At 41.5% G+C, this 27,534-nt stretch overlaps 1 long non-coding RNA gene across 1 annotated transcript; it reads left to right on the forward strand.

Moving 5' to 3' along the window:
* The first annotated feature begins 1,212 nt into the window (after positions 1-1,212).
* LOC310682565 lies at positions 1,213-27,534 on the forward strand. The gene is made up of 4 exons (XR_014514001.1): positions 1,213-1,375; positions 20,914-21,029; positions 24,567-24,657; positions 26,592-27,534. It is a non-coding gene; the product is annotated as an uncharacterized lncRNA (long non-coding RNA).

Below are 27,534 nucleotides of genomic sequence, written 5' to 3' on the forward strand. Positions count from 1 at the left end.
TGGTCTGTTTTTGCTATTGTTTTATTATATAATTTGTGTTCTCATTGTGAACCAGTCTGTGATCATCATATGAAGAGCAGTATACCAATTTAAATAACAACAACACTAGCACATTAGCACATTAAGCTTTAGGTACATTTCAAAAAGTACTTAATCGCAGGATGTGTTTCCTTCCCACTTCCATTACTAAATGGAACAATTCAGTAATGCAGAGCATCAACCAAGGTTTCATCACAGTGGCTTGGATGCTGCAGTTCTGCTCAGAGAGAAATGTGATACAGTGGTGTCATGTTATATAGAAAAGCTACATTGCAAGTTATATTTTTTAGAATAAGAAGAAGAGTTTGGATTTGATATCCCGCTTTTCACTCCCTTTAAGGAGTCTCAAAGCGGCTAACATTCTCCTTTCCCTTCCTCCCCCACAACAAAGACTCTGTGAGGTGAGCGGGGCTGAGAGACTTCAGAGAAGTGTGACTGGCCCAAGATCACCCAGCAGCTGCATGTGGAGGAGCGGAGACGTGAACTCGGTTCCCCAGATTACGAGACTACCGCTCTTAACCACTACACCACACTGGCTCTTTTACTGCACATGTAGCTTTCTCTTCCCCGCCCCTCACAATAGCTAACTAGTTTTCTGATTGTGTAAAAAAATGTGTTTTCTTTTGCTCTTGAACCATCCATTGGGTATGCCTCTGCTTTTACCTATAATATAACCAAATCTAATAACACTTCCTATACCACCTATACTTCTGTGGGAAAAGAATGAAACCATCCAGGTTTGCCAAATTACTCCTACTCAAACCATCCATATAGAGAGCTGCATTTATGAAGCTGACCTAATTCATCCACATGAAAAGACTGGAACATATGAGGCTCCCTTTATAATGCAGAGGCTCTCTTAGGTTATTCGTGGCCCAGGACAAGATAGCTGGTGTGCTGCTGGGCAGGAGGTGGAGGAGATAGGGAAACATGGGGACTGTTCTCCAGGCAGCCAAGAGGGCAAGGAGGACAAGGAAGCAGGAAAGAGGGGCTGAACTTTACATCTTTATCTGAAGTCATTCGCAACTTCTTTGGCTGAGCCTGCAAGTCGTAAATATTAATGACAGATGTTTGAACAATTCTCACATTTAAAACCTGTTATTCACAAAGTCACAAATTACAGTTCAGGGGGAAGAATAAAGGTCAATGGTGCAACCAATCTGGGATGTGTGTTCTTTTAGTCCTAAGTATACATTTTGTGCTCACAGTTTGGGAGGTGCTGAAGTGAGTGGCAGCTCGTTTTACAAGAGCATGGCATATTGGGGCTAATGGTAGTGAGGTTCCCAGCTTTCCTGCTTCTCCGCTAGCATCTTCTTTGAGTCTGCAGAAAAACACTGTGAGTTTTCAAATACAAATTCTTAAGGGAGCCAGAGAGCTGCACCTTTCATGAATTAATCCAGGGTTCTTAAAATGCATGGTTCTGTTTAATGTGGAACATCTGACACTAGGGTTTGCATATCTCTTTGTTCACATGCAGAGTATTAAAGGAAAATGCTGTGTAATCAGTTTAATCAGGTCAGGGAGGGAATCAGGACACCCATTTACTGGCAAAATCCCAGGCTCTGTGGGTACAGAGTTTGGAAATCCTATAAATGCATTTAGTTTTATATTGAATGACTTAATCCTGTTTGGCTGCCTATATGGGGACTTGAAGAATAGGCATGGCTTTACACCGAATCCCATGCTTCACCTGTTCTTTGCAAACTGTTTTTTTCTTAAACTTCAAAAGACAATCGCAGATGGTTGGCTGATGGTTAAGCTATGTTGCTGCTTTAACCAGATAAACTATTAATTGATATTATGCTTCTGCAAAGGAGATGTCTAGCCACACAGGATGAAATGTTACACTCAGGAGATGACATGGAAAATTACTCTTGAAATCAATGGGTGTATGCATGCAAAATCGCAGCTGCAACTTTATGACAAATTAATATGGGAGATAGTACATTTCTTAGCTTGTTCTCTGTTTCTGCTCCTTTTAGTTCAGCCACTACTCAGTCAAATACATAGGCTGATAGCAGACATTTGTCTGAGTAACCTAAGCAACTGCTAGCCATCAACAAGCCTTACAAGTGGAGGTTTTTATCGGTCTGTATCTGTATTGGATTTGAAATTGTTTATATATGTGAAAATGTTTTATGTGTGTCCTTTTTGTTGTTTAATCACTTTGAAAAGTTTTGTAGGAAGCAATTTATAAATGGAAATGAAATTCGCTATGCCATTTGTAAGCAGAGAAATTAGAGGCACCATTTTGCCAAATTTCTCCAGGGAGAGAAATTATTCAAAAGATTCTCATGAGTGGAGTTCACCATTAGCAGTGGCCGTAGCACAGCTTGCTTCATTTTAATTAGGTAGTTATATCATCTCTCAAAAGGCTTTCCCACAGGAGTTGGGCAATTAATCATATGCAATTACATATGGAGATCCTGTTGGTGTGTTTATTTCATAAAATTTATACACTGCTTGTTTATATATTTAAAAAAACACAACCTCAACATGGTTTACAAAGAGAATAAAACAATAAAATTACCAGTAAAAACAATTAAAAACCACTATTTTAAAAATCAACAAATTGTTGTGAGAATAAAGAGGTATCAAAAACTGTGTATGCCATCCTGAGTTCCTTGGAGAGAGGAAGAATAGGCCAATAAGGAAGAGCTGCAGACCTGCTCTTCTAACATCAGAATTGCTACAACTCATCTGAATGGAATCAGCTATATTTATCATCAACCCATAGGTTGCACAAATTAATTGTGTTATACCATGGTACTATGTTCTAGATGTGCATGCCAAAGGAACAAAGCAGTTTACTAGGATTGTACATTGAATTTTGACAAATCCCAAATCCTGAACTAGCAATGCAGCACATAGGGATTATGGTCTGATGAGATACATACATACATACATACATACATACATACACATACAGTACACACACACACACACACACACACACACACACACAGCTGCCCTTCTGGGAAACCACTGCATCTATGCTTCTGACATTTGGCAGAGCCTTCAGAAGGATCAACGTTGCCTGAAAATTTCATCCAATTCTGCTCAACAATTAAGAAGATATAGATGTTTCTTTTTCTAAAAAAAACCCAAAAAAACCACCACCAGCACTCATATTTTAAAAGTGCCCCACTCAGAAGGTCCTGAACAGATTTAGTTATGATCTGGCAAGCTTTATCCACTCTGGAGAGGTACTATGTCTGCAAAGTTTACCTACTTCTGTCATAAAGAAAATAAATTATAGCATGTTTTACATTTCCCAATAGTGAATGGAAAGAGGCAAAGTAGAGTTGGACAGAACCCAAGCTGTAAGCATATAGAAATAAAGACGGGTCCTTTACCTTTACCTTTTCTGTGTTACTAACACTAAGTTGTCATCAAATGAAAAATCTCCAACAAAAGCTCTTAATATTCTTAATTACCTCTAAAAGTAGATCTAAGCATCTTGCTTTGATACTTGCCCTTTGACTTTCAGTGCTAGCCTTAGACCCTTTTGCACCTAAACGCACAGTCAAAATGGTGCCCGTTTGCTCAGGACCAGGGCCTAGATACAGGAAACTGGCATTACTTCTGGATTCTGCTGTTTGAAAAAACTGCTTCATTTTGCTTCATTGTAAAACTGACTCTGATTACACAAAACTTCCTTTTAATATTCTGCACGGGAAGAAAGAGATCTGCAGGCCCTGCTGTCAGATGTTCCACCAGATGTTCCTCTTGGCTAAACTTGCTGATATGCCTACTTCCATTTCTTGAAGGCCACATTTTAGCATAGCTAAAGATGGATTTGATGAAGTGGTAACAGATTTGGTCAATACCCAAATCTTAACTCCTTGCAGTAGATTTTTGAAACCAAAAGTTTAAATTCAGCATGTCTTGCCTTTCATTAAAATATCTCTCACCAAAACATTTAATAAAACAAAACTAGGATTTTACTGAATGGCTGATACCCATGGACATCTAATATACTTTTGTCCCTTCCATCCAAGGTGGCATTTTATGGGCTTGATTTGCCTGGAGGGAACTGTGGTGCAGGGATTTACTCTAGTAATTCTCACTTCCCACACACAGGACAATCAAAACAGTGTAAGAAAGAAATTCAAAACAGCATGATCATCCCAATAACCAGAAAGGCATCTTGAAAATCTTAACTGTCCTTATGGCACAGAAGCCGTCAAGCGACTGCTCTTTGTTACAACAAGTATTGCTCAATAACCAAACTCTGCACAAATTAACATACTTGGCAGAAATATCCTTGTTTTCTCATTTCATGGAAAGACACTGGCTCACTCCCCAAACTGGATTGGTAGGTAAAATAACAAAAGCACTGATCAGACTATTTTTTAAAAAATAAGAATGGCAATGTGTGTGTCTCTTGAGGTTCTCAGACAATGAGTAAAAAAAAGTCCACATTTCTTAGCCTGTTATAGCATGTTGCCTGTTTGGCTGTTGATGTTAATTTAACTGAGGGGCATTCACATTTAGCCTTTCCTGCCTTTTCCCTTAACCTATTTTACTTGCTGTTTGAATGTACTCTCCTCTTCCACAGCAGCTCTTTTAATAATTATACATAAACTGTGATGCACAGCGTTAGAATTGTTGGACTGGAGAACATTCTGCCTAATTCCCTACCAAAAAGGGGGTTCCTCAAAACATCAGCCCCTGCTTCCCAAGTTAACGCCACAAAATCCAGAGTACAGTAGTATCACAAAGCCCAACTAATAAGGCAAATTTGGTACAGAACACCCATGTTAACTTGTAGCAGTGTCAGTGATGGGGAACTTGTGGCTCTCCAGAAGTTGCAACAATTCCCACCATCCCCAACTAGTAAACAAGCTGGCTGGGGATGAGTTGGAGTCCAACAACATCTGGAATACCACATGTTCCCCACCCCTTCTAGGGAATCAAGCAATGTCTGTTTTTATGCTAAAGGGGAAGTGTGATGGCCTGGGAATCGGATTCAGAAGCTGAACCTGAGGAATCCCAGCCTGCATAGGAGTCCCCGCCTCCAGAACCAGCTGAGCCAGGGCTGGGGCCTGAGCCTGCATAGGAGTCCCCGCCTCCAGAACCAGCTGAGCCAGGGCTGGGGCCTGTGCTGGATCCTCAGGTGCAGGCACCAACTGAGTCTGCTCTGGCTCCTGAGGGGATGGAGGACCCCATTGCCTGTAGGTTCTCCACCCTCAGCCCCGTCAGAGGAAGCTGAGGTTGCCTCTGGGTCTGGTAACTCTCCAGCCTCTCCTGAGCTGCAGAGGCTCAGGGCAGAGAGGCGGAGGGAACTAAGTTCCTGCAGGAGGAATGCTCACCTCCAGGCCAGGAGAGGCAAGTCACTTGTGGACTGGGGCCGCCCTATGCCTTGGGGCAGATAAAAGCCAGCCAGCCCCAGTCCCAAGTTGCGGGAGCAACATCGTTGGTAGCCTGTTCCTGCCTGCACCCTGTCCTGCTTCTCTGCCAGAGCTCCTGAACTCACCCGACTCCCTGCCTTGGACCCAGCTTCAGCTTTGACGGACTGCCTCCATACTGCACCCTCGACCTCGGACTGGACTCAGACCTTGCCTCTCGGTTAGCCCCGGGACCAGCACAGGAAGCAAATGTTCTAGTTGTCTCACCTGGACAAAATTCCATTCTGGCATCACACATGGCAATCAACAGACATAAAGCAAAACCTCATTTCCATCTGATATTCCATGTCAATTTAAAATTAAAAATAAGACTCCAGACCTTCCTGAAATTTGACTGAGTAACAGAATAAAATACAGAGTAAGAGCTCTCAGGTTTTTATGCCACAGGGATACCTCAGTCAGCAGAACATGACTCTCTTAATCTCAGGGTTGTGTGTTCGAACCCCACATTGGACAAAAGATTCCTGCACTGCAGCGGGTGGACTAGATGACCCCGGTGACCTCTTCCAACTCTACAATTCTATGATTCTTTGATTTCAGTGTTGGCTCCTTGAAAGCTGGTGGTAGTGAGAATTTCTTGCCCAGGGCACTCTCAAAACACAGCACTGAATAATGAAACAAGGCCAACAGAGTGCTTTTAATTGGCCATGCAATAGTCATTAAGCTTGCAGTCGCCTTTTCAAAGTTGCCACTGAAGATTGCATAATAGAGCTAGCATTAGTCATCCAGTCCTTCGTCTTGCTTTTTGAAAAATAAAGGAAGAAAAGATGCATTTTATATTTACTGCAATATTTAGCACATTAAGTGCTACAATTATAATTGCATTTGTATTTGACAGTAAATGCTACTTTAAAATAGTGTTACAGAAATTATTTAGTACAGTGTGTTGATGTGACAGTTTTTAATGTCCTCCATTAAATCATTGTTTTACATCTTTCTTTCAGAGTGCATTTTCGGGGATGGGGGGAATAGAAAGCCAGAAAATTATTTCAGGTACATTTAGGAAGGCAAAATTAGAGGACAATGCATGCTCATACACTGTATGCAGAGAGAAGTGACAGGGGGCTCATCCATATACTCTTTTTGCCCTGTGCTTTCTAGGCCCAGATCTACACTTTAAAGCTCCATGTCCAAGCACTTTTTTTCGCCCTGCTGTCCGTCCGTCCGTCCCCCCCCCCCCCCCCCGGGAAACCCACTCTTTAACACTGAATTGGTATGAACAGCAATTAGGATTTTCTGCAGTTTGCTCTGATTCACCAGTAAAGAGCAGGATATGGAGCTTTAAAGCACAGACCCCCAGTGTCTAGAAAGCACAGGACAAAAGGTGAGTGTGGATGAGCCCTTACACAAATGCCCTTGCATTCTGTGTCACTGGGCCAATTCACTGCTGAAACAAGCATCAAGATGGCATGCTTCCTCCTCGCACTCCTTATGCCACTCACACTCATACTACCTTCTCAATCTAAACACTCAGTTACTCCTCCTCTCTCACCTCAAAATTTACCTTTCCATCCAGGCAAAAAAAAACGAACCCTGATTTGCAGATGCCCTCCAAACAGCCTGCAAACTAGCTTCACACGGTTTGAGCTAAAGTTGAGCGTACACAGGAAGGAAAGAATACATGAGCACACGACTCGTTCACACAGTGCCAACCTGTAGTTTGTCATTACAGCTGAATCAAGTGGCAGTGTCTGGACCTCTGCTTTCCCAGGTTCATTCTGAGAACTGTAAGAAAAGCAGGGAATAGACTCAAGCCAAGTAAAACCAAAGAAAAAAAAACCCGCTATGGAACAACACAGAAAACAGCTCCCCAACAATCACACAGTTAAGCTGTGGCTGGGGTCAGCCTGACCTAAGTGGCAACAGCAGTTGCTCAAGAATGGGGATAAGACCCGGCAGCTTAAAAAAGAAAGCGATGTAAATCCTCATCTCCCAAGAACGGGTAAGCAGAGCATTCACTCTCATTAGGATATTTCTTCTTTAAATAAACCCTATGAATAAGTGCTAGAAACCCAGCACTTTATATATCTATATATATAAAAACCTTTTGCTTTAGCTTTCCATTCCAGCTCATTCTTTGTGATGAAGAGGTCCGAGCATTACTCTGAGTGGGAAAAGATCAGGCTGCTGGATAGGGACAAGAAAGGGAATGTGGTTTCCTGAAAAGTTTCCAGAAACGACATGGGAAAATAACTCTTGAAAGAGATGTGGAACTGGAAACACTTCCTTTTGGAGCAGCATTTCCACAGTGTTGTTTTGTTGGGCCAAAAATAATAACAGTTCTGCTATTATTGTTGCGAATAGACTGAGCACAGAGGGGGAAGAAGTAATTCATGCAACAAGCAGCTATAATTTCTGGGGCTACAGGCCATGTCTACAATGCTGAGGCATGGTATTCATGTGGTTTCTTTAACCTGCAACTCTGCATTTAAAAAAAGATGGGGGGGCGGTTTCTTCACATCCCACCAAAAGCTGTCAGAAGCTGTGTTTCCAGGAATGCTTTGGGCAGCAAGAATCTTAGCATAAAAACATGTTCTCGTTCTTTTGTTTTTATGTCTACATATCTCCCATTTTCAGACTTGTATGGAGCACGTTGACTCAGTTTTTTCTGCACTGTTCCCTTTAATGCAGCAACAGCCTACTGTGAGCCAGTTACCATGCAATCTTGTACGTTGAGTTCAATGGGATTTACTCCCATGAAAGCAAAGAAATGCTTGCAGCCTTAGCTGAGGAATCTATGAGGCCTGAAAACATACCAGTAGCATGAACTGGTTGCTGTTATAGCTTCCACAGGAGATTCTTAAGAATCTGTTTTCTCTTCTAAACAAGACCAGAGTTTTACAGCAATCATGGCTGCAGAGAACTGGGAAATGAGTGGTGTATTTTTGGAAAGCACAAAAGGCTCTGGGGAATCCTGGGATGAGAGGAAGGAACTTCCAGCACAGTTCACACACACACACACACACACACCCTTCTGTACCCAATCTCTGACATAAACAAGGAAAACACTGAAAGTAGATCAGCTGCAGTGCATGCAAAACTAACATATTTATTGTGGCATAAGCTTCCAGGGACTCAAGCAAAGCTTATGCCAGAATAAATTTGTTTGTCTTTAAGGTGCCACAAGACACTGTTGATTTTGCTGCAACAGACTAACACAGCTACTCCTCTGGAAGTACACGAAAGGTAAATATTATGGTTATCAGCCTAATAAACTGCTCAGTTTCACTGATTCCTATCAGTCTATTCCCAGAACAGGGGAAAGCTGAGTTCTCCAGATGTCTCTATCATTTGAAGCTGGTCTGTGCTACCAGCACATTGGTGGCACCCAGGCTATGGAATTCCCTCTTCCAACATGTGCACTTGATGTATTATTTACGATCATGTACACACCAGGTGAAGTCTACCATGTTCTTTCATGCTTATTAATATTTGAGACATTCATGCCCATTAGAGCAACTGCCTGCATGCTGAGTAGCAACTCTGTCCATCTGCAGTCCCAAGGAGTGTGGCCCAGCAAGCCAGAAGCCTTGGGCAGGGTCAAAGGGCATTGCCAGTTTGGTGCCCATTTGAGGAAAACACAGCAGTTTTGGGATTCCCTCTTAGAAGAACAAACTTAGTTAGTAGAACTGTCCTGCAAATTTACCATCAATTAAACCATATAAAAGATAAGCTTGAGAGTTTGGTTGTTTGGCCAAAACCATCTGAAGAAATCACAGAAACAAGTGCATCAATATGATAAATGAAAATCATTTGGGATGGAAGGGGGAACTGAAAATATAAAAAGATCAGTCTATGAAGCTGTATGAATTTGGAAAACCTAAACAGCTGGGTCAGTTAACTAAAAGTGCCTTGAGTGGTTTAGTATTGCAGCCTTCTAAATTGGCTTTGGCCTTTCTTCCTTACAAGAGGAATGTCCCTTACTGGGACTCAAGGAAGCTGGCAATTGACTATGTAAGCTACCTTCTTGGGATACCCAAAAGTAGAACAGATCTCGCTGAAAGGAGTTTGCAGGGTAGAGCTTGGGTAAAGAGATCCTATTTAACTTTTCAAAACAACAAAGCTTCCAGCTTTAATCCCTGGAAAAAAACATGTATTATGTAAATATGGGGTGGTTCCATCTCAAGTATTTTACGGCAATATAAAGAAACCTTTGTTAAATGTTGGGAAGTGCACTCCATTTGGGAGCCAGGATTCAGAAAGCCAGAGTTAAACCACCTGTACAGGAAGAGCGTGATCCTCCAGAGGATGTAATCAACTGGGATATTCCAGCTGTTGTTACACCAATTTGGTGCTCTTTAAAGCCCATTGTAGTGTCCATTTTACAACATGATAAGGCTGTGGGTTAAATCACAGAGCCTAGGACTTGCCGATCAGAAGGTTGGCAGTTCGAATCCCTGCAACGGGGTGAGCTCCAATTGCTTGGCCCCTGCTCCTGCCAACTTAGCAGTTCGAAAGCACGTCAAAGTGCAAGTAGATAAATAGGTACTGCTCCGGCGGGAAGGTAAACGGCGTTTCCGTGCACTGCTCTGGTTCGCCAGAAGTGGCTTAGTCATGCTGGCCACATGACTCGGAAGCTGTACGCCAGCTCCCTCGGCCAATAAAGCGAGATGAGCGCCGCAACCCCAGAGTCGTCCGCAACTGGACCTAATGGTCAGGGGTCCCCTTACCTTTACCTAAGGCTGAAAAGCATACCGCTTCACTTACTGGTTATCCTATAGAAAATCTGGAGGAAGAGCTTTTGATTTCTTACTTGGACCTTCCATACAATGAGCAAAGGGGTATTTTGTATGGATTATTTGGTTAGATCCTGCTGCTGGGCTTTCCATGGGTGTATGGTTGGCCACTGTGATAACAGGACAATGTACTAGATATGCTGCTGGCCTGATCCAGTAGCATTATTCTTATATTCTTACATCTGCTCAGAAGAAAGCCCCACTGGGTTCAATGAGACTTACACCCAAGTTAGTGTATATAGAATACAGACTATTATGTGCTTTGCGGAGTACAACTCTAAGGTTCCCATGCTCTGCTGTCTGCTCTCCATTTGGCTTTTCTCACAATGATTTACAACAGGAGAAATTACCTCACGCTAGCATGCAATCAAAGAATGTAGGAGATAGGGACAGAGTTTAAAACAACAGCCAATATACTCTGTGCCAATGATATAGTCTTTCTTTCTTTCTTTCTTTCTTTCTTTCTTTCTTTCTCTCTTTCTCTCTTTCTCTCTTTTCTCTCTCTTTCTTTCTCTCTTCCTTCCTTCCTTCCTTCCTTGTTTTTAAAGTATTTTAATTCATAACTCTAAAACCTGCTGTTAATTTCATGATTCTTATTATTTTTGTGTGTGAACAGAGTTTGTCTTTGCCTTTCTACTATTATACTGACCTTTGGGGAGGCTTTGTGAGTGGTCTCCCATGGCTCAGATGCATGGCTCATGTCCACCAGAAGCATTCAGCATTGCAGGTCTAATTCTGTAGAACGTCTGTGAGCCAAATGTCCAGTGGGGGGCGGGGAGATTCCAAGGGCTCCAAAATGGCACATGGGATCTCTTGCTGCTGCCATGCTACCCAACTCAACAGCTGTTGAGTGGGAAGTTGTATGTATTGCAGCAGGCTCCCAACTTAACACACATTTCTCTTCTGCTCACAGGGGCCTGGAATGTAAGCCCCACATAAGTGGAGAGTTGCCTGTATTCTAGAACATGGCTTTAGAGGGGCACATGTAAAGATAAATAGTGTTACAAAGGTTTCGTGCCATCCCCAATCTCTGCCAAGTGGTAGCAAGATTCCAGGCGCTTACCCAGGGTTGTCTTTCTGTAGGAAATCAAGACGCAGCGCAGACTGTTGTGTCTAAGAAATATCGTTTATCCTACACGTATTTACACTGGAAGCTTTCAGTGGATGGAGTGCAGAGTTTACGGCATTCACATCTCAAGAGGGGCTTGTTCCCCTCAGGAGTACAGCATCAGATTCCCAGACATTTCTGTGTCTCTGTCCCAGCCTGCCTGCCAGCCCGCCTGGATGGTTCTGCCCTTACACCAACTTCCTCCTTCTTGTTCCCAGAAAACCCCTTGCCAAACAACTCCTGCCCTTCTGTCTGCTATCCCAAGCCTAGTATTAAAAGGTGACAATTTTTCTGCAACCTACATCATCGCTCAGGATAACCTTGGCAACCGACTGTTGCCAAGGGACCCAAGGACTTCTCTGTGATGAGCCATCAACACCTTTTGTCATGCTTAATGGCCTCAATCCCAAGTGCCGCCCTGGTCTGAAAAGGAAACTTAGCCTGTACTTTTTTCCACTGGTCTGGCATCTTCCCTTTAATACTCCAAATGTCATCAAAATTCTGCCATTTTACTAATTTCTAACGTTCACTAACTCTAGATTTGCAACAACAGAGTGGGTGCTGGAAAACACTGCATTCTGAAAAACTTTGATGAAACAATAAATAATTCAATAGGATCAGGGTGCCAGTTATGTTTTATCCAGTGAGTTCTCTGCTCTGGCAGAACTGTGGCAAAGAATAGCAGTGTTTTCAGGTCCATTTGAAAGAAGAGTTACCATTCTTACAATAACTATTCACCCTCTTCTACAGCCCCCCCAAATAGGAGATGGTGGCAAGGCACCTGATTGGTTGTCTCTTCCATTATTCAGTAAAAGGTCCTCTTTCCATACAGCAATGAAAGCAGCAATAAAAGATTTAAGGGACAGATTGGCATGACATTGACATCCTGAATGGTCAGTCAGATTTAGAAGACTTGGCTGCTATTCCACAGAATCAGGCAGAACCAAATGCTGTTAGCCATAAATAGCCAAATGCCACTCATACCTCTTCTCCCTAGCTTGCATAACCATTGTAGTTCTGATCATATCTTTAACCATGCTTTAAAATGTAATCTAAGAGACCAGTTCATACACTGGCTGGAGGAAAGAAACCCTTGGAATGTCACTCTTCAATAATTGCTAAAATGCATATTGAAGCAGCTGACTGGTGGCTAACTATAGCTGCTGTAAAATTAACATAACAGACTTTGATCTTTTCTTTACATATTTTCAAATTCAAAGTGTTGCCCATAACCCTGCTTTAGTCTAACGCTGCAACACCTTCTTTCTAAGTTAAGCACAGCCAGTCATACACAGTCAGAGCTCAAGGAGGAATCAAAATGAAAAAGTCACAGTTAGGTGTGAAGTGGCTTTTCCACTTAAATAACTGGAGCCCAGATTAAACACATTTATTTGGAGGTGAAAAAATACCTTCAGAGTTCTTTGGAAACTTATTTCCATAAAATGAGAGCTTCATCCTCAGACTGCTTGCTCTGGAGTAATCTCATTAATCACATCTCAGTTCAAATTGGCGAAGAGAGTCATGGTTGCTATGTGAAAAGTCTATCCAAAGCAGTTTGCAACAATAAAAGCTGCATTTATATTACAAAATAGTACAAAACACACACAAAATAATAAAACCCATTCAAATCCTTTATACCATAATCCACTCTAGCAAATAGACGGCACCTCCTCAAGGAAAGGCCAATCAAAACCAGAACATCTTTGGAGCTTTTCAAAAATCCTGAAGAGTAACAGATTGCTACTGGAACAGAGTTCCAAAGCCATGGGACTACCACGGAAAAGGCCCTGTCTCTGGTGGTCACTAATCTAGGCAAAATACACTAGAGATGGAGGAGAAATTCAACTCAGTTTGCATTTATAGCTGAACCTACCTAATTCATACTTTTTGAAACAGTTTGTAAACCAAAACACAAACATCCTTCAAAATGTACACTTCCTTGCATCTAACAGTGCAATTCTCTGGCCAAGTAATGTATACAAAAAACACACATACTAGGATAAAGTGTGCATAAACCACATATATTAGTGAAAATGGCATGCTTGAGAAAGCATTATATAATGGGAAATTGCTTTGCAAAAAATGTGTAATGTGCCAAGTTTCATAAAAGACTCTCTAGTTGGAGAAATTCACACTAATAAACATTATTTGGCTGAAAGACAATTTTAACCATTATTTGGTGCAATTCAGCCAATTGATTTCAGAGTGCAACTGATTTCAGAAGAGAGAGGTAAGAAATCTTAGCTGGAAATCAACATGTTTTCAACAGCACCTGACTTAGCTGAATCATGCCTCATACCTGTTTGGGCTCAGTTGTTTGAACAAGTATATAAATCTTCAAATACCTTTGGGAGTCCCCATCCCCTATCCTTCCACCACCAATGCTCATGAAAATCACAGTGCTTAAGCTCGCCTTAATCCTTCAAGGCATTCTTTGCAGATGGTGAGAACTGCCTTCAGATGCACCTGTTATACTTCGAACAGCACAATGCCATAGAGTCTAAATCTAATGAGTCATTCTGCACAACCAGATGAATTTACAGTAATAACTGCTTGCAATTTTGCTGATTATTCCAGGGTGTAGAAAAAGCCTGTGTGGGATCGCTTCAGCATAAGGATCAGCCAGAACAATAATTTAGCTTGCAACTCCTGCCAAGGAATGATGCCAGTTTTTACCTGTTGGGAAACTGACACGGACATGATGGAAATCAACTTGTCTTTGCATGTCAGGTACAATAGTGTGTGAGCAGGTGTTTTCGAACTATAGCTGGCTTAGATTTAAATAAGTAATTCCTGGTACCCAGAAAATACATTGCAGTTTATTGGGGTGTCCTAAATGCACAATAATGGCAGACAGGCAGCACTGAAAAACCATTAGTTTAAGTTTGCACATTTTTCTTAGGCCAGCTAAATATTCTCTCATATTTTCTGCACTTAGCATCACTTCAAGCCAGGGAAGAGGAAACACTTGCTTAATCAGGTCTTTTTGTGGTTTCCTCTACCTAGAGCATCTAGATTAATTCATTAGCAATGAAAACGAACCCCAGTAGCAATAATGAACAACTAATACTTAAAGAGACCTGCTTCAAGTAAATTTCAGCATTAATCAGAACTAAATCCTGTTAGATGGGGCTGGGGAGGAGAAATAGATGCAATACATACATGAATGAAAATATCACATTTTTGCTCTCAAAATGTTACATTGTTATATAGTTAAGATTATGACCAGAAGTCAGAAAGATCACGTGTTATTTTTACATTTCTTCCTTCTGCACACATAGTGAATATATGATCTCCAATACCAGTGGTGACCAGAAATGTAATTATGTTACCCAGCAGGGAAAGCTTTGTCATAATAGCTGGAAGAAATAAAGAAAGACACTAACATTTGAGAATGGTGCCAGGATGTGGAGATACAGGGACCTGGGGTGGAATGGGGATGGGGTTGCTACAAATATTTGCTCACCTGTCTGCAGAACTGGCAAGGTTACAGGCAACACATACTGTAATACTCATTCCATGCTCTTAAGACATTGATCGTTTAGTGTGCACACTCACTTTGGAACTCCCTGCTTATTGACATCAGACAAGTGGCTTTGCTGTACTGTTCTAAGCACTTGCTAAAAACATTATTGTTTAGGCAAACCTATTCAAACATATAGAAGCTGTCATTTGTTTTAATTTGGTTTTAGCTTATTATTACTTTTATTGATTGATTGAAAAAAACAACCCAGAAAAAACCCAGAAAAGAGATTTCCACTGGACGCCATTTTAGGCATCCAATTTCCTTACATGTCCAGAAATTTCCAGATGTATGGCAAGCCTATTGATGTCATTTAATTTTTATATCACTTATATGTCAAAATAGTTTCTTAGTGGTTTACAACTAAAAAAAACCCACACATAGTTAAAATGCACAATGACATTAAAACATCCTGAATTAAAACATACAATTAAGCAAACAATTAAAAATGAGTCTATATCTATCAAAAGTTAGTTTCAACAACTCAGTCTGTCAAAAAGATCTGAGAAGCACCTGTATTTTCATTGGCAGGTGCCTGACACGATGTACTCCAAAATTGTCATAGGCTAGGAAATTCAGCATGACTGTAACAGTGATGTCTGTAACCATCTAGAAATGACTCAACCTTTTGTCTCTTAAAGTTTTCTTCAGGACCGAACAAGCATAGTCAGCATCAACACTAATAGTTTATTTCATATTGCAGTAACTGGTATGTGTCTTCTTTAACCAATATTGCTAAAGTATATAATGAAGTATATACTTTAGTATATAATGTATATACTGAAGTATATAATGAAGTATATAAGTATATAATGAAGATAATCTTCCAAACTAAAAAAAAAAAGAAAAGAAATCTGTAGGGGGGACACTAAACTTTACTAGGGAAATCTATCCTTGTTGAATCAACCACACCATGCAGCTTAAAATGTGAGCATTTATCTCACACAATTAAAAAGCCACATCCTGAGTTCATCCACTCATCTGAGTGTGGTGCGCAGTGTTTTCACATCATAGAAATTGTTTTAATGCAAGGTTTTATTGCTAATTATTTGCAGAGAAGACTTGTGGAATTAGTGGTGGTTTGTAGAGCAATCTTCCCCTGGCACCCACAACTTTTTTATTGTTTCTCAGCCTGTTTCAAGCACAGATGAAATTCATCGTTTCTGGATGGGTCAGAGGGTGGGGGGAGATGTGAAAAGAAGAGAAAATAGCTTGAAACTACCATTGTGGAGAAAATGAAACCAGATGCATGGAACGGGAAAGATGCTGGTGGGAACAACACTGAAATAAAGCACATTTTTCCCTGGGAGATGACAGCCTTGTGCAATCCCTCAAGGCTTCCTTCCCACAGACATCTCTCCCCTGCGGAAAAGATTCTCAGGAGGAGGCACAACCTAACCTCTGGGAAGAGGCGTCAACAGGGAATGTGTCACCATCGCCAGTGAAATATTTCACGTCAAACCTACATTGTCCTGTGTTCCCCCCCACCCACCCACCCACACACCTGATTTTTCAGGGAGGAAAAGGGGGGGTAAAACACCCCACTCAACAAGAACTGAGGAGAGAGAGAAGCACCCTCAAACTGGAAAACAGAAAAGAAAAGATTTTGTCTAATCCTGTTTATTTGGAGAGGCTTGGCCAGTGCTTTCCAGCAGGGTGATTCCAGTCTGCTCTGAACTGACACAGTGACATGATGACTGGGCTTTGAAGATAGAGTAGCAGTGTTTATGTGGAGAGCAGTCGTGGTGGAGAGGGAAAGGAGGGGGGCAGGAGGCGTTGGGAGGGAAATCGGGAAACTGTAACTCATTGTGGATGGGCTGGCCTGGCCTGGGTGGCAAGCTCTTAAAGCTCAGAACATTCATCAACCTGCCTAGCGGGCCGACATGCTGGAGCCACAAGTTGCTCTCTCCCTCTCCGACTGTGTCAAGCGTGATCTAGTCCAACTGTGCGGAGACAGCACAGCCCCGGCCAGACAAGCCCTGGTCAGTGCAAATAATCACAGCTCTGACTCCTTTCTCTGTTACTCAGCAAAGCCTGGCCACCGAACACAGCGTTCTCACAGGAAGTTTACGTCAATTCTCTTCCACACATACACACACTCACACGCACAGAGTCCGATTCATCTCAAACTCCATTTGAATCGCTCAAGTTACACCCAGGGCTCCATTTGGCCTCCTGCCTTCACTTTTAGACATTCTTCACCAATTAAAGCCTCATTTCTTTCAAAGCTTATATCCCGAGCGCAAGTCTCCTAATGTCTATAGCATGGCTTCTGGCTTATCACCAAGGGTACTTTTGCCATCCTTTTCGCAGGGCTAAGGAACTGCAGCAGCCTTATACTAACCTCAAGGAGAGCAGTCCCCCCCCCCCATATCTACCACTCGTTTCTTAGCAATTACCGTAGGTTATAAATATGCAAAAGTAACAGACACAACTCCCCACCCACCCACAAAAAAACAGTAATGTTGAGAGCCATGCAGGAATCCAATATCTCTGCTGGAATTTTATTCTAAGAAGTCCAGTCTCGCTGTGTAATGTGAACAGATTTACATATTTGGAGATCTGTCACATTCTATTCTGGAAGCTCATGATAGGAAGCAGCAATATGACGTTTTGGGTTTTGTTTCAGATCACTGGGGCTTACTTTCAGGTACATGTGTATAGGACTGGTAACTTACACATTATTATTTCAAAGTAAAATGTGTCTGCAAATGACAGGCAGAATGTGACAAGGACAAGAAGTCTTAAAATAAAGTTAATTGGTCCATATTGCAGAGGAGAATCAGACAACTTTTTCCCAATTACTGCCATGTTCTGTAACCCGCGGAGAACCTATGGCCCTCCAAGATGTCAACATCCAACTTCTGTTAACCTCAGAAAATGTGGCCAATGGTCAGAGATGATGGGAGATATAGTCCAGCAACATCTGGCGTTAGGTGGCGCTGTGGGTTAAACCACATAGCCTAGGGCTTGCCGATCAGAAGGTTGGCAGTTCGAATCCCTGCAATGGGGTGAGCTCCCGTTGCTTGGTCCCTGCTCCTGCCAACCTAGCAGTTTGAAAACACATCAAAAGTGCAAGTAGATAAATAGGTACCACTCCAGCGGGAAGGTAAACGGTGTTTCCGTGCGCTGCTCTGGTTCACCAGAAGCGGCTTAGTCATGCTGGCCACATGACCCGGAAGCTCTACGCTGGCTCCCTCGGCCCATAGAGCGAGATGAGCGCCACAACCCCAGAGTCATCCGCGACTGGACCTAATGGTCAGGGGTCCCTTTACCTTTAACGTCTGGCATCCCACTCCTGCTGTAAACAGGCACAAGTTAGCAAATATAATAATAACCCATATATTCTAACTTCTGGAATAATTGGGGGTGGTCAAATTAGCCAGCTTTAATTTATCCATCTCAGCCTTAAAATAAAATCCCTTATTAATGAGATTTTCAAGGTAGTTCATATGCTGTAACCATTTGCACTGTGATGGTTACTTATAATCCCACCATACAGTGAATGCATCCACATGGACAACCAGAACTCGGGGGCATCTGGCCACACAGTGAGACAAATGTTATCAAAGTTCAGCAACATGCCATGAATGTGCATGAAGCTACGGGGGTCTCTGATCAGCTACTATGGCCCAAAGGGAATTAAGCTTGCAGCAAACATGGATGCTTGTCAAATGTATGGTCAATATATAAATGTCCATTTAACTGACTATTAAAACACCTAATAAATAACAACACAGAGATATTGGAGTGTTTTCTTTAGCATATTGCTTATCCTCTTATCAGTACTTCTAGCAAAGGTGCCCAGGACACACTGGGGAGCAGCAAAGTGGGGAATTGAGGGCTGCTGAATCAGAGTATACATACAACAAAAGCCATACTAGCAACTGATGTTTTGCCACTGATACCCAACAGGCATTCTAACTTGTATGAATTGATTTGGCATTAGTGAAAAGTGCAGGTGCTTAACAACTCTGGCATTTAGGAGCAAAGAACTTACTTGTCCTAACATGGAAAATTTACATCACTCTAGAGATGGTAAAATATCTCAGGGCAATTAGGTCATGGCATGGAACTACAACTTCTATCAGCCCCAGCAAGTATCGTCAAAGGCCAGAGGTGATGGAACCTGTAGTTCAGCAACTTCTGAAGAGCCACACCTGCTTTTGAAGTGGGCATCTAAAAGCTGCTTTGAAGAACTGACATCCTATCACTTTTGTTATGGGGTCCTGGAAGTGCTTTAAGGGTCACATTAATTGGTGAAGTCCTATTCATTTAAAAATTGTACTGTCGTGTGTTATGTCAGTTCACAGAACGGTCAGTCCCAGGGCAATGTTCTGCCATAGAGACAGCATGATGGCACTTTGAGACTGCACAACAGACTATGCCCAAGCAACATGAATTTTAGTTTTCAGAAAGAAGTGACCACGCTGCATGGCAAGATGATTAAAAAATAAATAAAATTATCCAGCCACAACCCAGGAGCCATGTTTAGGCCCAGAAAAATCAACAGGCTTAATTGCATCCAGCTTTACATGAGATGCTAACTTCTGACTTTTCCCATTAGCTTTCAGTGCTATATAGAAGGATTAATGTACATTTATATATATAAAAAAAAAAACCTGTCTGAGTGCCCCAATCTACTGCAGCTGGGATTGCAACCTTTGGCATGTCATCAGGTTTGTGAATGTTAACCCAAAAGGTATGACTGTGTCATTAAATAAATAGGTGTGTAGTATGTTTGGGTTATTCTTTTGTGTTTTAATTTATTTGTATTGCAGTGACAAATTCTTTGAAACACAAAAAGGGCTGGATTTTGCTTCACCAGTAGTTTGCCCATGAGTAAAAAGGAGTGTTCTTAAGGGCAGTGTTTGCGTGTACTTATTTGTATGTGTATGAATTTGCAAAATCAAAGCCTGGTCTTACAATGCAGCCTGTTGTCTTCAGGTTAGGCTTGTTAAATGATGACAGAGAAGTCACACACCGAAAGAGTGACACCACCCTTAGAACTATTCCCAAGGGAAAAAAAGAAATTGGTGCTGCACTAGACTTAAGGTGGCCTTTTCTTAAGTGATAATATATGTGCACAACGCTAGCAGGTTGCATCACGATGCTAAACCTTGTGATCTAATTATTCAACCCTAATATAAAGGGCAGGGCTTCATGGGAATGATACATTCAGAGCAATACCAAGAACTCTGTTTCACAATATCAAGGGGGAAATAGTGTCAGGTGATCCCTTAACATGGGAAAGTTCTATTAATAAAGGGTTTGGTTCCCTAGACTTCTTGCAAAATGAAAGCTGGACTACATTAACAATATAAAATAATTACCTCTGTCTTCAAAATTAACTTTATTGTACTTTATGTTTATTTTTTATGTCTGTTCATTTTAATATTTGTGTTTGTTTATTTTAACTTTTTGCATGACTCAGGGAGCAGTGATTTGATGACAAAGGGTATAAAACAGGTATGGGAAATGTTTGGCCCATATAGTCCTTCCTTCTTAAGCACCAATCAGCTCCTATTTGTATCACACAATGTGGTACAAAATATGTTGATCAGTTCTGATTTGCACTATCCATACATATATTTGCTGACTGATGAAGACCAGCTTGGGGGGAGGGGGATGCATAAGGTACATTTCCTAACAACTTAAATCTGTGATAGTGTAGCTCCTGAATAAATGCCTTGATGTGGGTTATCTGTGAGAGGTCTAGTACTGTGGCCCTACCTTATTTATGTACCCCTATGATGTTATAGACTATAATTATTGTGTAATGTTTTATTTCTGACTATCGGTCGAATAAAGAAATTGATTGATTGATTGAGCTCCTGAATAAATCAGTTATTGACACCAATGTCATAGCCAGCTGATTAAGAGATGTAAAATTGAAGCTCATCAGGTCACCACTCCAGTGGCACCTAAATCAAAATCAGGTCCTGAATACACCTTTGGTCTTAGAACTTACGTGACCATAGTCACTCACCCAGTGCTATGTGTTTGAATTAAAATTAACAGAGGAAAATGTCTCCATCCAATCTTTCAGCAGCATTTAACCCCATTGTCCATGAAATGTCACTTTAAACACTGCAGGACCAGCACGTGTCAACTGGATCACTCACTGATGGATTGACTTTTACCTAGCATGATGTCTGAGAGCAGAGCAATTGGCCTTAGACTCAGCGCTGCCCTTGGGAAAGAGTAAATAGGTAAATCATTGGTTTTTTATATCAGTATGTTGCCCACATAGTGCTTGATGGCAATGATTATGGAATTAGAAATAAAATATTGGAATGTACACTGAGCACATATGGACAGTGGTGCAGAAAGGTAATTTTAGACCCTGAACTTAATGGTCTAATAGGGAGGGGGAGCTTTAGATAGCCATATATTTTACTTCATTTGGGATGCAGATAATTAACCTTTCTCTTCTCTCTCCTCCTCAATTCCATGTTTTACAACTCCTTCTACATTCCTGACCTGTTAGAGCAATAACAGAAAACAGTGTGCAAGCCCTGATTTTTGTTGTAATGCATGCCCAGGTTTGCATTTTAAATTGACTTAAGCATAGTAACATAATTATACCAAAAAATAGGATTTGCTTCTGCTACCCTGAGATCCCGTTTACTTGTAAATATGTTTATCATGTTTATTATGGCAAACAGCCAGCATAATTTACTTGGAAATAAGCCCCATTTTGTTGCAGAAAAGGATAATAAAAATAATAAAATGAGGATCTGTAAGCATGTACTTGCCTTGCTGGCTACCCATCTCCCCCAATGCTTCTTATTTTCAAAATGTCTGCTACATTGACCAATGTTGGCCTCTGAGGGTTCCAGCATGTGCTTGGCAGCCCAGAGCTGATGCCAGATGTGCTTTCCACTGCCCCCATTGTCTGCCATTCTCTGAGTGATCACTGGGGGGCTAGGCTGTGGTGCCCGGGACTTAGGTCCCAATATCCAGGCATAGCTGAATCACTGCATACAAAAGGTTCACACACTCATAAGAATGTAAATCTACCACAGGATATTAGTATGTTTCTAAATAGAGTGTGCCTCTGGAGTCGGTATCACTGGCAATGTCTCTATGCCCCACCAGGGGCCCACTGCCAGTCTCTTGAGCTCCCTGGCCCTGCTTCTCCTCTTCTTCCACCACATTCCCATCACTGCCTGCTCTGAGTAAACCACAAGACAAGAGGCTTTCTTGGTTTGGCTTGCCCTTTTCCCTTGGACCAGGCCTAGAGGAATGGGGCAAGCAAATGGGTAGTGGTGGCAACAGCAGCAGCGAGGAGGCCTCTGAAGACATTTTGCCAAAGGGCCCAACCCTACTGGACCTGGCACACTTTCTACCTACCAGCTCACAATTTCCAAATTTCCCTTTTTTAAATAAAGTAATTGCTCTGATTTACCAGCCAGGGAAATCTGGCTCTTCCTTCTTTCTACCCCCGCCCCCTGCAACTCCACCCTAGTTCCTCATACTCCCAAATCCATTTCCAACTCTTGTCAAAGAGAGAAGGGGAGAATGCACATGTTTGCATGAGTTCTTGTGGAAGAACAATGCTCATGTATGTTTTTTGGCATGGGTCGCTTGGCAATTTAAAATTGGCAACGTGGCCCTAGAGGTTCCCCACCCTTGCAGCAATACCTAATAGGAACCAATAGCATAGCAGACGGGGAGTTAGAGAGTCCAAGCCTGAAAAAAAATAATGCATACAAGATGTTCAACACTTTCCCACATAATAAACGTGGGAATCCCATAGAATTTGTCCCAGGACTTGAGGGATTTTTTTTTTAATGAATCATGTTTGCTACATCCCCAATTTCACCAACCCACTCCAACTGCAAGACGATAAGTCTAAGGAGCCAAAGCATTTCAGCGGACACCTCTAAGTTGTCCACAAGCAGCAGAATACAGTGGAACAGAGAGAAGCAAAGAGGCTAACACATTTCTCAAATGGAAAAGCTACATTCACAAAGTGCTTTCATGCAGGGAAGACTAGAATGGTTAGGTTAGCTCAGATATAGCTGAACAACAACTTCCATCATCCCTGCCCATTGCTCGTGCTGTCTAGGGCTGATGGGAGTTGTGGTTCATTTGAATTGCTTTTGAACTGTTTTAAATGTATCTGCTGTTTTTTTAATGTTCTAAATTGTGTTTATTGTATACCACCTTCAATCAGTTGGGTAGAAGGTGATTAATAAATTAATGATACTAATAAAAATAATAACATCTGGTGGGTCACAGGGTCCCCACTCCTGGGTTAGCCCTAAGTCAGACTCTCATGGAAGAAGATCTGTTTTTATTGAGAGAGTTGAGAATGTTAGAGTAACAGGAAAAGTTGGGGAATAAATGTAAATGATGAAGAAGAAGAAGGATGTTAACTCAGAAGACATCTTACTGAATGCACTTGAATTTACCATTTTGTAAGCGTGCTCAGCACTGCAGTCTTTTATTATGCCTGATGTTAATATTTTCACTCAATTTCCCCTTCCAAAAAAAGGAAAATCTGTCAAGTTAGTTAAAAAATATTTATATAGGTGTTTTTTTGGTTTTTTTGAGCAAGCATTTCAAGAAGCTTCAAAATAAGATTATCATCTAGCTTTGCAGACACAGCAGTTTACCAACTGCCTGACAAGTGTTTTCATATGAAGCAATAATAAATCACAGCATTGTCTGCTTTGGGAGGATAATGGTTTTAGTTTGGTGACCCAAGCAATCATGGTTTCCTGATTTGGGTCAGCAGGGCTAAGGACTAACCAGAAGTGTGTCTAAATTAATCCAGTTGTGCTGTATTGATTCTTTTTATCCCCTTTTTAAGATGATAGTTATTGTGAAACAATTGCATTTGATGCTCCATTCTCTTGTTCCCATTGCTAAGACTTCCAGATGCCCCCTTTTGAAGAAGGTTCCTTCATTTCAGAATTTGCCTTATCAGGTGGTACCTCGGGTTAAGAACTTAATTCGTTCCGGAGGTCCGTTCTTAACCTGAAACTGTTCTTAACCTGAGATACCACTTTAGTTAATGGGGCCTCCTGCTGCCGCAGCACGATTTCTGTTCCCATCCTGAAGCAAAGTTATTAACCTGAGGTACTATTTCTGGGTTAGCAGAGTCTGTAACCTGAAGTGTAGGTAACCCGAGGTACCACTGTAGATTAATTTGGTAGCTTTTAAGGTGCCAAAAGATTCTGTGATGCTTTTACCAAATGTTTAAATTCATAAAAGGCATTTACTGGTGTGGGAAACATAGTTTTCCATGCTCTATGAATTGTAGCGCTGGAAAGGACCCTAAGAGTCATCCAGTCCAACCCCTTGCAATGCAGTTAAATTGGAAGCAGCTAGGGTTAGGAGAAGCTTACACCAGGTTCTCTTTTCAGTGCTAAATCATCTTAAGAGCTCCCTTATGTTTTGTTTCATGAACTTTCTTGGAGAGAACTCAGAAAATCCCAAGAGTTGGAGTTTTTTTCAGGATTCTCCCAAAAAGCAATTAAAAAACCAATTACAAGCCAAGCCTAGAAGAATGGAGGAAGGTGGCCCATAACTAGCTTAGCTGAAAACCTTCAGTTTGTGTTAGGTTGCTTTCAACAGCATGTTCTTAAGGGTCAGGTGGGGACAGCCTATTGTACTCAGGTCCTTGCCTGTGGTATCCTTAGGTATCTGATTGGCTACTGTGAGAACAGGATGCTGGACTAGATTAGCATTTGGGGTGATTCAGCAAGACTTTCCTTATATTCGTATGACACAAACAGCATGCATGCTGAAGCTAAGGAGTCTGGGTCTGGTCAGTGCCTTGATGTGAGACTGGTTGTGTATCACCATTATCTCCATAATGGGGTAAAGGTGAGATATAACTTTAATAAATCAAAGCTCATTGTTCAGCAGCAGAGTGGCTGTGGGATCACTAATTGCAGTACTTCATTTTATTTAAATACTTCAAAACACACTATTCAAATAAGTTTTCTGATGATATGTATGGATTTGATATTAATTCCAGGCAGGATTAAGTGGCATTGGCAATCAGCTCTTTTCTTTATGGAATGTGCAAGCATGTTTGTTTCCTGAGAGAAAAGTTGCCACTTACATCTTTCATGAGCAATCCAAACAGATATATGCTTTTAATGTCCTAAAAATATACTAAAATGCTATTTTTTCCCATACTGCATGTCTTATTTTCCGTTTGCTTGTTCTCTTCATGTGAATTGTGTGTTCCAACAGAGTATTCATCACCTGATGGGAATGCCACAGATTGCTGCAATCTGCTGAGATATATATTTCTGAATCACCTCACATACTAGCCAGAAATTCATTATGTCAATGATTTATTGTCTCTGGTGAACTTCTCATTGCTGCTGAGAACTTAAACTAGTTCAGCTGCTCTGCTTGATGAGGTACCAAAGCAGATGACAAGCCCACAACAATGTCTGGAAACCCAAGCTGGGAAAAGATCATCTAGAGTGAATTGAGAAATACTGTCTTAAGGACAGGAGAGAATCTGAGTCTGCATCTGAGCCCTAGTGCATGACTTATAGTGGTTTTCAGCAGATGGTGCCTTCATACCTCCACCTTTGCTACACACCTGTATCTGCAAGTTTATCTGCAGGGGTGGAAGCATCCCACCTGTGGCCTGCTTAGGTCTAGCATGGGTCCCAATTTGGCCAATGGGGCCATTCCCCCCCAAAAACCTATGCCCACATGTGATGTCAGATGTGGAGCAGGTAAGGACATGGCTCAAAAGGAAGAATCAGGAGCTCAAAGTGAGCCCCTGATTGTTCCACTGGGATCTGCTGCATTAAGGAATTCCCCTTCAAGAACTCGCTAGAGCATCTGAAGAGGCACAGGGCTCTGCAAGTGCCAATCATCGGCTGATCATGGTAGCACTTGGCAAAAGCACCAGGCAAATGCCAGTTTACATTGTCCTTTGACTTCACTCCCAAAGGCGCACTGCTCCATTGTCTCCCAAGACAGAGGGATGCCAACCAAACCAATCAATATATTATACTGCCATATGCCATTGCAAACATTTATAATGCCTAGACTGGGGACACCACCTTTTTTGACCTTATGGGCACATCTGCAAACCAGAGAAACTGCTGGGGGAACCACACCACACTGCAACCAAGCACGCACCTGAGCATACTCTGTTTGCTACAACAGAATGCTTCCTTGAAGCCAGAGAAGGCCTTTATGGGCAAATGTGTGCCCATGGGTGCCATGTTGGCAGTCACTGGCCTAGGCTAACAAATTTCACCAAATGCTTATCAAGTATTTTGGTTTTCAGAGCACTGGTGTTATTATTTCTATTATTATTTCTATTATTTAGCAAATGACACACTAAAAAGGTAGAAACAGCCACCTCTATTTTTGAATGGGAAGAGAACACTGGCTTTTAAATCATTCCCAGGACTGACTCTATGACATATTTCTAAATGGTTTGCCTTTCAAAGCATCTAGTAAATTTTTCAACCTAAGTGCTTTTTGGCATGTTAATCAAAAACAGATCTTTCCATCAAACACAGTCATCCTGACTGCAAAGGTCCCATCTTTCTTCTCTTTGCACATTTTTTTCATACAGATTTGTTTTTCCTTTTTAAGGTTTAACTTTAAAACCTTATAGAAACCTTCAAAGGTTTGCAACATGGAAGTAACACTAAGAATAAGTTTCTTTTCTATTATTTCCACACACACCCTTAGTGCTTCAGGTGCTTCATATCTATTATCTCCATTATCCTACAAAAACTGCTAAGGAGGCTGATATTGTGATCTACATTTCACAGATGGCAGTCAGAGGCAGAGAGAAGACCCTTGTCGAAAGCCACCCAGTGGGTTCGTGACTGAATCTGGATCCAGTTCATTGCTCAGGTTCTTAACCACTAGGCCCTAACAGTGTTTCAGTCTGTTAGTCCTCAAAATAACAGCATAATAAAAATCTACATTAATATGGTGGGTTTGATATTTCCTAAATGAGGCAAAAATGGAATTGACCTCTTACTCTTTATGAGTCTGATAGAATTATAATAACTTATTATCAGCAAAACATGCTGCTATGATTTCATCATTAAGCTTGTTCTGTCATATATTTGTGCAAAAAGTTCTTCTATGACATCAAACCCACTTCCATGAAATGTTCAGGTTTGCTGCTTGACTGTAACATCACAGTTTATTTCTCTATGGCCAAAATCAGTGGTATAGCAACTCAACACAAAATTAACCCTGGGATGGTTCTTCATATTCATTAGCTGCTGCTTCTGCCCTAGCTTTACTGGAGACAGAGAGAAGTGGATGCAATCCATTTTATTTCTTGCAAAATCCAGAACCATCATCCATAGTACCTGATCTCCATCTCTGCCAGTAAACCACTGGGAAACCCAGTTCAATTCAGCATCACAGTCATTTCAGCTTCTGATTCAGTTCCTGGTCTCGCTCTGATAGGAACTCTAAACTTCCTAAGCTGGTCCCCCCCCACACACCCTAATCCATCACATATGATGCCTGCTTTCTTTCTATTACTATCTCCCTTTTTTGGTTATTTTAGTGCACAGTAATTCTGTTGGTGGTGAAAAGCTGCACAAATGCTTGGCTTGCAGTCTCATCAGAATACCTTTGTTTGTGTCAAAGGTATCTGAAGTCTATCTCCCTAACATATGAAAAAGGAGAAGTATTTGCAGCCCAGTTGTTAAAATATACCACCACACTATGTTTATGCATTCAGACTATATA

Source organism: Podarcis tiliguerta, assembly GCF_965153285.1.
Source record: "Podarcis tiliguerta genome assembly, chromosome: 7".
Lineage (NCBI taxonomy): Eukaryota > Metazoa > Chordata > Lepidosauria > Squamata > Lacertidae > Podarcis > Podarcis tiliguerta.